Genomic DNA, 11,044 nt, shown 5'->3' with positions numbered 1-11,044 from the left:
TACTCTTAATGGCGCTGCAGTCAGCTGGAAGAGTTCCAAACAAAGTGTTACAGCAGATTCTACGACTGAGTCCGAGTACTATGCCGCGTCTGAAGCTGCAAAGGAAGCGATATGGATGCGTCAATTCTTACAAGGACTATCTGTAGTGCCTAGTTCGAATGACCCGATCACCATCTATTGCGACAATAGAGGTGCCATCTTCCAAGCTAAGGAGCCAAAGTCTAGCAACAAGTCTAGACATGTACAACGGAAAGCTCATCTAATCCGAGATTACGTGGAGCAAAAGGAAGTAGTGATAGAAAAGATTGCTACAGATGATAACATAGCAGATCCTCTCACTAAACCATTACGACAAGATAAGCATGAAGGGCATGTTAATTCCATGGGAATTAAACGTGTTCCTAAGTTGTAGTACTCTTTTATGGATTAGATTCATTCTCTTATGTACTCTATACGACATCATCGTTTTGATATTTATATATTTTGTTTTTCATGTGGTTTTGTACGACAATTTTGAACACCACAAAGTGAACTGAACAAACATTATATTTTTGGTCCTTAATTGCCCACGTGAGCTGATAACTCAAGGTAATTATTTTGTGACGTTGGTTGATGGTGGGTTCAACGAGCCATAAGTCAAAAGGTTGACTGACTGATAAGTAGTATTTTGGTAGCTTTTACCCCTCATTTATACTTTATTCGGACTCGATTTTGTGTGCGTTAAATGATTAATAGCTCATTTTACTTTTTAATTATAAATAATTAATATTATTAATATCATTGCGAATAATTGTTATTATTGAAGAATTTGGCACTGCTCTTTATTATTTCAATTTTTGTAGGAATGAAGACGGAAAATTAAGAGGTAAACAAATGAAGACGGGTCAAAGCTAGCTACAAGACAAAAGAAAAGGGGAATGAAGGTCAACCTTTGACCTTCAATTATGCAAAAGTGTATCTCCTCCATCCTGTATTTCGTTTCATCACCAGTACACTTCATCACCTTCATTTCACCATTCATCATTCAAAACCTTCATCACTATAAACCCGTCATCATCAAACCAGACCTGCAAACAATACCACCATTCACCATTTTCACCTTCCCCTGCATCATTCACCAACCCGACAATCACCTGCAGCTTCGACATCAACAACAACTGTAGCACCATCTTCATCGTCTCCATCACCTCCGACCTGACCTGCGACAATTCACCTGCTTCTCCTCAGCGTTCAAACCCTTTCGAACTCGTCAATCTCCGACAACAACAATCAATCATCTTCTTCTTGACTTCACTTCATCACCCGCCATATCTCCACTCCTTTCATCACTCACCATTTTCATCAATTCTCCATTAACAACCACCATCACCACTTCTTGTCAACAAGAACAAGTCGCAAAGAACGGACCCCGAGCTCGAAATTCACATCACACACCTTCATCATCATTCGTCTCCATCATCTTAAACCCGTCACTTCCCTATCACTTTCATTTCACCATGACAACCACCCTTTACCACCATCTCACCTACAAACCACCATCATACCGGCAGCAGCAACATTATCAACAATTGAAGCCCGAAAACCCGACCACACCATCATTCTCACGCTCAATTTAAACCGCATATGTGCCCTATACCGGTCAACCGGCAGCCGCCCTCAAACCGGCAGGGAATACCTTAACATTCTGGTCCAATTAATCATGCACTCGCTACCGGCCATAGCCATCGGCAGCCGGGCAACCGGCATACAACAACGCAGACAACATTATCGCATCAATTTGTGTTCCTATGCCGGTGCCCCGGCAGCCGCCCCACCGGCAGCCACACACACCTAGTGAATTTCCGCCTTTTCTTCAAGTACTCGCTGCCGGCACCTCGCACCGACCGCCGGCTGACCGGCAAAGAACCCTTGTGCTGCGATTTGTTCACCCGCATTCTTCTCTTTTTCCCTTTTTGTTTTTTGTTTTGTTTGTCTAATGTATTACTATGTCGGTTGATTTGGGGTTTTATTAGTGCTAGGTTTATTATTAGTATTAGAATTATTATTATCATTATTATTATTATTATTATTAGCTAATTAAAATTGTAATTAGAAGATGTTATATAAGTCTCCTCTCACATTACACAAAAAACATTACACTACCCTTAGACATTAGATAGAAAATTAGTATTAGTCTATCATCCTCTTCTCAACAATTGTAGAACCCTAATATTTCCTCTCTTATTTTCATTCAATAAAAAGTTGCAATCTTTCTTTAATTATTAGTTTAAATCTTCCTTTGTTTATGCAAGTTCTTCATTCTCAATAGTTTACAATTAGTATTTTGGGTTGTATTTTGAAGATTTGAAGAAATTCATTCTTCCATTATTATCCAAGCTTGCTACTTTCCTCTTTGTTGGTACAATTCTCATCTTTTGTTTACATTATTTTCATTTGTTTACATTTCTTATGTTGTTTAATTATTATTCATCAAAAGTATTAGTCTTTATCATGTTTACAATGTTTACTTGTTTATTGTTGGAAATTGTTGGTGATTTCTCATCCATGAACATGAGTGAGTAGTCTCATCTAGAGTTTAGGGGGATCTTGGGTCATTAATGGGTGTAAAAATGGGTTATTAACATTTGGAATTGGGTGATTACTTGGTAATTACTTTCATGCATATGAAGTGCTCGATGAAATGCTTAAACGAAAGTTTAAGTCTTTTATTGGCATGTTTAACTTGTCTTGGCGCTTAAGCTATTGGATGGTCTTTATGCTATGATTAGTAGATCGATCGGTCTTGTTCTCATGCATATTAAGTGTTCGTAGAATAGTTTGAACGAAAGTTTGACTCTTTCTTTGACATGTTTGGCTTGTCTTGATGCTTATGCTATTGGAAGGTCTATATGCCATGTTAGTATTGAGTTCATATTAATTAAGTGAGAACTTGTTAATGAACTCGAGGTGACTAGGAAATTAGTCTTAATTCCTTGACCATTGTCATCACCCATGTCTTGTTTTGATCTTGTTTTATACCCTCCTACCCAAGTGAACCCGAAGACTCTAGTTCTTCCATCAATTGAATACAATCCCATTTAATTTAATTTAACTTGTTTGCATCTTAGTTTTAGATAAATCAACATCTTATTTTGTTTGACTAAACTAAAGACTTAAACAAACCAAGTATCTAACCCCCGCCATCTTTGTGTTCGACACCCGACTAAATACTACTTTTAATTGGGTTTTATAAATTTGTTTTTGATTGGGAAGTGACGGCAAATCCCTACATCAAAATGGCGCCGTTGCCGGGGATGGCGTTAGGTTATGCTTAGTTAGTTAGAGTCTTAGGCTTGGTCTTTATTTGTTGTTTGCTTGTTTGTGTAGTTTGTGTGCTTCTTGTAGAGTGTGTGTGATTTTTGCCTTACCCTAGTGTGTAAAAGCACTAGGAGTCTTACGGTTTGACAAGTTGTATGCCTAGGAGGAACCACCAAGCTTTGCTCTTTGACTCCGATCCCGAAAGGCTTTTTAGAGCCTTAAGGAATAGGACCATTGCAAGGGTTAGAACCTCTTCTCAAGCAACCATAAACCAAGCAAATTCACCCACCCAACCTCTCTTTGAAAACACAACACAACAACAACCAAACAACACCATTGATAACCTCCTAGAAAATCCTTTTCTACAATTTCCAACTCCCAAATACTCCACCTCAAACACCACCCCCTCATATACCAAATCTACCACCAATGGCTTTACGTGACCATAACCGTCCTAACCACAATGATGCTTGTGACCCAATTAATTTTGGCGCCTTGGCTCCCAACAACTTTGAGATGCATCCCGCCCAAGTCGGGTTGATTGAGAAGGATTTGTTCGGGGGGCATATGGAAGAGGATGCTCATGCTCACCTCCGGAAGTTTAAGAGGAAGGTTTCAATGATGAAAAAGAATGGGGTGTCCGAGGACACCTTGAGAATGATGTTGTTTCCGTTTTCATTAACGGGCAAAGCGGACCGATGGTTGAACATTCACCCACCGGATACTTTCACTACTTGGGATGCCTTGGCTAAAGCATTCGTGGCCAAATATTACCCTTCCTCAAAGACCGCGATGCTCCGTAATGAGATTCATACATTTCAACAAGAGGATGGGGAGTCTTTGGGTGAAGCTTGGGACCGTTATCAAGACTTGATAGCAAGTTGCCCCCACCATGGAATACCGGAATGGTACATCACTCAAACATTCTTCCAAACTTTGCTACCGAGGACTAAGGAGATGGTAAATGCCTCCGCGGGGGGAGGATTTGATCACTTGAGTGATGAAGAGGGCACGGCATTGATCAAGAAAATGGTAGATTCGGAAGCAAACTATGGTTCTAGAGGAAACATGCTAAGAAGGAATGGGAAGTTTCCTAAGGAAAACTCCTCCAACTCCGAGACAAATGCCAAGCTCGACTTACTCACAAAACAATTTGAGAAGTTTCAAAAAAATCAAGTGCACCAAGCCGCAACCTCACATGGGGCACCCATGGAGGAAGTGGCTCAAGTCTCAAGTTGTGAACTTTGTGGAGGAAGTGGTCACACATATGACTTGTATGCCAACAATTACAACAACTTTGATGGGAACAATGTGCAAGAAGTGAATGCTTTCCAAGCATTTAACAATTTTTCCAACCGTCCACCTAGACCCTCATTCAACAACAACCAAGGATCCAACCAAAACTTTGCCAACCAATCTCAAGCATATCAAGATTATAAGGGTAACCAAGGGAACCAAGGTAATCAAAACTTTACCAAGGAAACCAAGGAAACCAAGCTAACCAAGGGTTTGGCCAAGGATTCAATCAATGGAACAACAACAATGGGTTCAATCAAGGATACAACAATAATCAAAGGTACAACCAAGGTCAAAACCAAGGGTTCAATCAAGGGTACCAAGGGAACAACCAAAATTCCAACTTTAGAGTTCAAGGATATGACTTTTCTCTTCCAATTTCCAACCAACCTTTCAACCAAGAGCCACCACCCCAAGCAAGCAATACCATGGGAGATGATAAATATGACAACTTGGTGAAGTTGATAGGGGATTTGGCAAGCAATACCCAACAACAAATCAAGAGTCTTGAAGCTAAGGTGGCTTCCCAAGCTCTCATGAGTTCTCAAAAACCACCGGGTGTGTTTCTAAGACAAGGGCAAAATCCAAGAGACCCTATGAAGGCAAAGGAAGTTAATGCTATCATGGTTGGAGTTGAAGAGGAAAGAGAAGAGTCATTTGATTTGCCGAGTCAAGAGGAGTTATCTTACACTACTCCCTTTTCCATGGCTATGGAAACATTCCAAGAAGTTGACCGTGAGCCCGAAAAAGAGAGCATAGAAGACTATGTGCTTGAGCAAATAATGACAATTCATGGTACAAGCTTGGATGTTGAAGTTGACCCGGGTAAGGGAGAGATGATTATGACTTCACCAACCACTATGAGTGAAGAATTTGTGCTTGAAGAAATTGTGAAATCACCAAATGTGATGGTAGAAGTTGAGAAGAGCCCGGAAGAAGAAGAGGTGGTCATGATGGAAGAACACTCTTTGGCCAAGCAAGAAGAAGTCATTTCTAGAAGAGTGGACATTAGTAGCCATGAGGTTGATGCCTCAAGTGAGAAGTGCAATGTGGTCAAATCTAAAGAAATTCCCATCAAACTTGATGACCCCGGGAGTTTCTCAATTCCATGTACCATTGGTGACCAAAAGGTGGATAGTGCTTTGTGTGACTTAGGGGCAAGTGTGAGTGTCATACCACTTGCCCTTGTGAAGAGGTTGAATATTTCAAGCCTAACCCACACTTCCATTACAATAAAACTTGCCGATGGAACAATCAAATCTCCAAATGGGATTCTCAAGGATATCATGGTTCAAGTTGGTAAGCTTTCAATTCCTACCGATTTTGTTGTATTGGACATCCCTATGGGAAGACGCTCTCGTGTCATTCTTGGTAGGCCTTTCTTGGCCACGGGAGGAGCCGTCATAAATGTCAAAGAGGGACAATTGTCATTCAAAGTTGGGAAGGAAAAAGTTGAATTCAAGCTACCACATGCTTCAAAGAAAACCGTGGTTCAAAGCATGTTTGCCGTGGAAACTTTAGAACTCCATGAGAATGAAGAAGATGAGAATATTGAATTCTTGATTGATTGTGAGCCAAAAGTTGATGATGAGCCACCGGATAAGTTCCTTGAAGAAGAAGTGAATGTTAAAGATAAGTGTGGGGAAATGGGCAAGACTTGGGAAACCGAGTTCAATTCTAGCACCAATGCCCCTCCAAAATCAAACCCGGGAATTGAAAAGAAGAAGCCAAAAAGATGGAGGAAGAGATCGAAAGGAAAAAGGGTATGTGACCCTAATGTTGGCAAAGAGACTAAGGAAAAGCTTGAAGAAGAAATGAACCGAAAATGGCAAGAAGTTCAAGATGCCATGAGTAAGTTGCATGCTTTGATGATGAAGAACAAGGGTTCATGTGTTGTTGATCCTTGTATTGAAGGTGGAAGGTTGGTGGGATCTCGGGATATTGATCCCGGTTGAATGAAGTCTTTGAATGAAGAGGTTTGGTGGAGTTACTTAAGAACCACCGCAATGTATATATTCTTCTCCTCTTTAATTAAGTTTTTACCGCATTTTGCATTTAGTGACATGATTCGATAAGGAGCTAATCTAAATTAGCTCTCTTTGCATTCATATAGTATAGCTTGCATCGTATTTCAATATTGCATATAGGTTAGATCATGCATTGCATGCTTATTTGAAAACCACTAAAAATTTGAAAAAATCAAAAATCACCAAAAACATGTATTTCATTTCCGAATTTCCTCCACACATTTATTTCCATGGAAATATGTAAATAAATAAGTGTGGGGAGGAAATTCCATCATTTTAAAAATACAAAAACATGTTATTTATTTTCAAATATTCAAAAAATCCAAAAATATGTTCTTTAATTTCGAAAAATTCAAAAACCACCAAAAATATGTTGTTTATTTTTCCTATTCTCTCCCTATACTTTGTTCCATTGAGGACAATGTAAATTTCAAGTGTGGGGAGGGAAATATCCACTTTGTGAATATTGTCCATATTTGTTCATATCTTTATATACTTTTAAATTTAAGAAAAAGCAAGAAAATGCCTTAAAATTGAAAAATTTCTGAAAAATACAAAAATATTGCATTGTGTATATATATGTTTGGCTAACCTTTGGCATAGCACGTTGACCATTTGAGGCAAAAAGGAGACTAGAAGACCGCTTGGTAAACTCGTTCTTATCTCTTTCTCCTTTTGCATTCTCTCTCTTTTTATATTGTTGTATAATATGTTGGAGGATGGGATTTTTGTGCCTTGGATGTTCTTTCGGGGAACTTTGGATTGTTGGTGTTGATGTGTTGTTAGAATTAGCCAACTTGTTGCACGTTTCAATTCATGTTTGTTTAATTTCCGCATGCATTGTGTCTTGTATATATTTGTTTGTGCTTAATTTGCGTTTGCATTGAGTTTGTGAATACATGTTTTCAAAAAATGTGGTCTAGGGAGGGATTATGATACCCCAATGATGATTTATGTCTTGACCGTGCCTTCCCCCTCCCCATGGCTCGCACCCGTGTCACATGGTTAGCATATGGGAAAAAGGGCATGTCCACCAAGTTTTGGCCGCCTTGTGAGACCGAGAGGACCGTAGGCTAGACCTAGACCTCGACCTAACTACTCAAATGTGAGGATTAGAGCCTCCTAGGGTCGGCGCATTCATACCCGACCCCCACTTAGGATTGTGAGTAGGTCTCCTTGCGAGACGTGTTATGTCTAGACGCATAAGTGTGTCATTCCGTCCTTAGGCCATGATTTGCATTTCATTTTTTTGTGCACAAGTTATGAAATAAAATTTGTTTCCACATGCATATGAACCTCACATAGCCAAATTGTCTTGTTTTGTCCCTTCCATTATCTCCCTTTTTGATTCACCCCCTTTGAGCCTCAACCTATTCATTTGAGAAACTCACTAAAATAGCTACATCCCATAACCACCCTTCCTTGATCAAGAATTGGTCGGTTTTGTAGTAGTGTTGTAGGAGGTGCTTTGGGTCATAGTGGTGGATAGTATACATATCCACTTGGGTCGGAACTTGGTATGCATTTGGCATTGTATATAATTAAGAGGTTTTGAAAAAGAAATGAAAAACAAAATAGAAAAGTGAAAAAGTTGTGAAAAATTCAAAAAAAGAGTTGGTTGTTTTGTATATATTTGTGTTAAAAGAAGAAAAAGGCAAGCAACACCCCTCCTCATCATTAAACGGGGGTAGAAGGAGCCGTTGCTAAATAAAGGGGCAAATTGATGTTTTTCCAAAATGAGTCGGGTTTACACAATTTTTGCATAACTTGGGAAACCGGGTTTTTGTTAGGGTGTAGACGTTACCATTTGTTGAAATAAGAGGAGTACTTTCAAATTTTTCCAATTTGAGTTGGGTTTATGCAATTTTTGCATAGTTTTGGTGATCCATTCTATGTTAGGGCATAGACGTGTCTCAAGTGTTGCAATAAGGAAAGGGATGTGATGTGTCGATAATTCTTGATTTGAACTCCACATATCCAAACGGTGCTTGCACCAATCCCGTTCCGTCCTACTCCTTAGCCCCATTACAACCCTTATTTCATGGCTTGCGCATTGTTACATTTTGCATCTCATTTGGACATAGGACTGTTTTACACATTAGATTGCGGACACATTCTCACGAGTCGTAGTAGGAGAGTGTTTGGCTACTTTTTGTACAAAAACACCCGGTCTTTAAATGAGTGACGAGTGAAATCCGTGAGGTTGTCCATGGTCTAAGTCCCCTTAGCCATGGGTCTCTTTTGGTTGAATCTTGCGCGTGTCGTGTCATTCTTGGAGGACTAGCCTTGCTTCCCCTTTTCCCGCCTTAGAATGTGTTTCTTTGGCTTTTGTGAACATATTTGGGTTGCTTGTGCCACGTTTAGGGAGTTGGCACCTCGTTGAGACTATGAGACGGTATCTCCCGACCAAAACCTTTAATCTTTCAAAACAAAACGGCCGCTTAGATGAGGAAAGTGGTTTGACTTTTTATGATGCATCTTATATCTTGATTCTTGCTGAAATGTTGGATGTGTCAAAATTTTTCCGCAAGCCCCCACTTGCCTTGCATCGGATTGCATACCTCATTGTGTTTCGGTGTGAGTTGAAGGGACGGAGGAGGCCCGTTAATTGCCTTTCATCGGATATTATTATTTTAGCTAGTTTTTTTTATATTACGGGTCTTAGTTTAATTTAATGAGCTTACTCGAGGACGAGTAAGGTTTAAGTGTGGGGAGATTTGATAAGTAGTATTTTGGTAGCTTTTACCCCTCATTTATACTTTATTCGGACTCGATTTTGTGTGCGTTAAATGATTAATAGCTCATTTTACTTTTTAATTATAAATAATTAATATTATTAATATCATTGCGAATAATTGTTATTATTGAAGAATTTGGCACTGCACTTTATTATTTCAATTTTTGTAGGAATGAAGACGAAAAATTAAGAGGTAAACAAATGAAGACGGGTCAAAGCTAGCTACAAGACAAAAGAAAAGGGGAATGAAGGTCAACCTTTGACCTTCAATTATGCAAAAGTGTATCTCCTCCATCCTGTATTTCGTTTCATCACCAGTACACTTCATCACCTTCATTTCACCATTCATCATTCAAAACCTTCATCACTATAAACCCGTAATCATCAAACCAGACCTGCAAACAATACCACCATTCACCATTTTCACCTTCCCCTGCATCATTCACCAACCCGACAATCACTGCAGACTTCGACATCAACAACAACCGTAGCACCATCTTCATCGTCTCCATCACCTCCGACCGACTGCGACAATTCACCGCTTCTCCTCGCGTTCAAACCCTTTCGAACTCGTCAATCTCCGACAACAACAATCAATCATCTTCTTCTTGACTTCACTTCATCACCCGCCATATCTCCACTCCTTTCATCACTCACCATTTTCATCAATTCTCCATTAACAACCACCATCACCACTTCTTGTCAACAAGACAACAAGTCGCACAAGGACCCCGAGCTCGAAATTCACATCACACACCTTCATCATCATTCGTCTCCATCATCTTAAACCCGTCACTTCCCTATCACTTTCATTTCACCATGACAACCACCCTTTACCACCATCTCACCTGCAAACCACCATCATACCGGCAGCAGCAACATTATCAACAATTGAAGCCCGAAAACCCGACCACACCATCATTCTCACGCTCAATTTAAACCGCATATGTGCCCTATACCGGTCAACCGGCAGCCGCCCTCAAACCGGCAGGGAATACCTTAACATTCTGGTCCAATTAATCATGCACTCGCTACCGGCCATAGCCACCGGCAGCCGGGCAACCGGCATACAACAACGCAGACAACATTATCGCATCAATTTGTGTTCCTATGTCGGTGCCCCGGCAGCCGCCCCACCGGCAGCCACACACACCTAGTGAATTTCCGCCTTTTCTTCAAGTACTCGCTGCCGGCACCTCGCACCGACCGCCGGTTGACCGGCAAAGAACCCTTGTGCTGCGATTTGTTCACCCGCATTCTTCTCTTTTTCCCTTTTTGTTTTTTGTTTTGTTTGTCTAATGTATTACTATGTCGGTTGATTTGGGGTTTTATTAGTGCTAGGTTTATTATTAGTATTAGAATTATTATTATCATTATTATTATTATTATTATTAGCTAATTAAAATTGTAATTAGAAGATGTTATATAAGTCTCCTCTCACATTACACAAAAAACATTACACTACCCTTAGACATTAGATAGAAAATTAGTATTAGTCTATCATCCTCTTCTCAACAATTGTAGAACCCTAATATTTCCTCTCTTATTTTCATTCAATAAAAAGTTGCAATCTTTCTTTAATTATTAGTTTAAATCTTCCTTTGTTTATGCAAGTTCTTCATTCTCAATAGTTTACAATTAGTATTTTGGGTTGTATTTTGAAGATTTGAAGAAATTCATTCTTCCA

At 39.7% G+C, this 11,044-nt stretch overlaps 1 non-coding gene across 1 annotated transcript; it reads right to left on the bottom strand.

Annotated features, from left to right (window-relative positions):
* Window positions 1–4,089: 4,089 nt before the first annotated feature.
* On the bottom strand, window positions 4,090–4,196 carry LOC141615696 (small nucleolar RNA R71). The gene has a single exon (XR_012530101.1). It is a non-coding gene; the product is annotated as a small nucleolar RNA R71 (small nucleolar RNA).
* Between the last annotated feature and the right edge of the window lie 6,848 nt (window positions 4,197–11,044).

Source organism: Silene latifolia, chromosome 11 (assembly GCF_048544455.1).
Source record: "Silene latifolia isolate original U9 population chromosome 11, ASM4854445v1, whole genome shotgun sequence".
In the NCBI taxonomy this organism is placed as follows: domain Eukaryota; kingdom Viridiplantae; phylum Streptophyta; class Magnoliopsida; order Caryophyllales; family Caryophyllaceae; genus Silene; species Silene latifolia.
Note: the sequence above shows the minus strand (reverse complement) of the source record. Positions and strands in the feature narration are given on the sequence as shown.